Source organism: Globicephala melas, chromosome 6, assembly GCF_963455315.2.
Source record: "Globicephala melas chromosome 6, mGloMel1.2, whole genome shotgun sequence".
Lineage (NCBI taxonomy): Eukaryota > Metazoa > Chordata > Mammalia > Artiodactyla > Delphinidae > Globicephala > Globicephala melas.
This window is the reverse complement of record NC_083319.1, coordinates 72,817,721-72,819,148: the sequence shown is the minus strand read 5'-3', so window position 1 is coordinate 72,819,148 and position 1,428 is coordinate 72,817,721. Positions and strand designations below refer to the sequence as shown.

The 1,428-nt window shown below is 43.3% G+C and overlaps 1 non-coding gene across 1 annotated transcript; it reads left to right on the top strand.

Annotated features, from left to right (window-relative positions):
• The first annotated feature begins 312 nt into the window (after positions 1 to 312).
• Positions 313 to 419, top strand: LOC115839034 (U6 spliceosomal RNA). The gene has a single exon (XR_004033891.1). It is a non-coding gene; the product is annotated as a U6 spliceosomal RNA (small nuclear RNA).
• The last annotated feature ends 1,009 nt before the right edge of the window (positions 420 to 1,428 follow it).

Genomic DNA, 1,428 nt, shown 5'->3' with positions numbered 1-1,428 from the left:
ACAGAGGAAAAATTGTCTACTTGCCAAAAGTAAAAATAAGTTTTAAACTGTTTCAAATAGACCATGTATATGTATATATAAAACAAGAGATCACCTTCTCAGAAAGAGAAAGAGAGAGAGAGAGAGGGAAGGAGGGAGGGAGGGAGGGAGGGAAGGAAGGAAGGAAGGGAGGGAGGGGAGGGAAGGAAGGAAGGGAGGGAGGGGAGGGAAGGAAAGAAGGAGAGAAGGAAGGAGGGAAGGAAGGAGGGAGGGAAGGAAGGAGGGAGGGAAGGAAGGAAGGAGGGAGGAAAGGAAGGAAGGAGGGAGGAAAGAGTGCTTGCTTCAGCAACACACATGCTAAAATTGCAATGATACAGAGAAGATTAGCATGGTCCTTACACAAGGATGACATATAAAATCATAAAGTGTTCCATTAAAAACAAAAGAAGAAATTGGGCTTCCCTGGTGGCACAGTGGTTGAGAGTCCGCCGATGCAGGGGACACGGGTTTGTGCCCCGGTCCGGGAAGATCCCACATGCCGCAGAGCGGCTGCGCCCGTGAGCCATGGCCGCTGAGCCTGCGCGTCCGGAGCCTGTGCTCCGCAACGGGAGAGGCCACAACAGCGAGAAGCCCGCGTACCACAAAAAAAAAAAAAAGAAGAAGAAGAAGAAGAAATTATGACTTTTCAAAGATAACCCCAGGCCAGTGGATAAAGCTATATATATTAAAATGTAAATCTGGGGATTTGATCAGTTTAAATCTAACACAATGAAGAGTCCTTAGGGCCTAAGTGACTGCTTTTAACATCCCAGTGTGTATTTTATAACTCTTAAGGAGGACTGTGTCTGGGGATTTGATCAGTTTAAATCTAACACAATGAAGAGTCCTTAGGGCCAGAAAGTGACTGCTTTTAACATCCCAGTGTGTATTTTATAACTCTTAAGGAGGACTGTGTCCTTCCACAGTGTGAAGTAGATTGAGAATGCCCTGAGGAACCTAATTTTGAGAAGATAAGTGGAATTTTCATTAAGCAAACAAGAAAGGGAAGCTGGACAGAGTGGAAGGTCAGGAGAGGAGTCCAGAAAAAACTGTAAGGACAAGGACAGGAAAGTTGGATAGAAAATGCTAAGACAGGAACTCTGGTTCCTGATAAAAACTAGACTTACACTTATTTTATAGGCTAAATGATAAAGGCATACAACCTGAGAAGAAGAGAAAGTGGAGAACAGCTGTTTCATCATCATAATCTCTGTCTAGAACACCTCCATCCATTTTATCTTTGGAGTAGGCTGGAGCAATGAAGTTAAACTACAGTGCTGAACTTGGCTATTCATAAGCTATGATACCAGCTAAGACTCAATCAACATCTACCAAAATCTTGGAAGTTGCTACTTAACATTTGTCTCTATAGTTTTATTTATTCATTATTTCTGCCTTAGGATTTCCAGC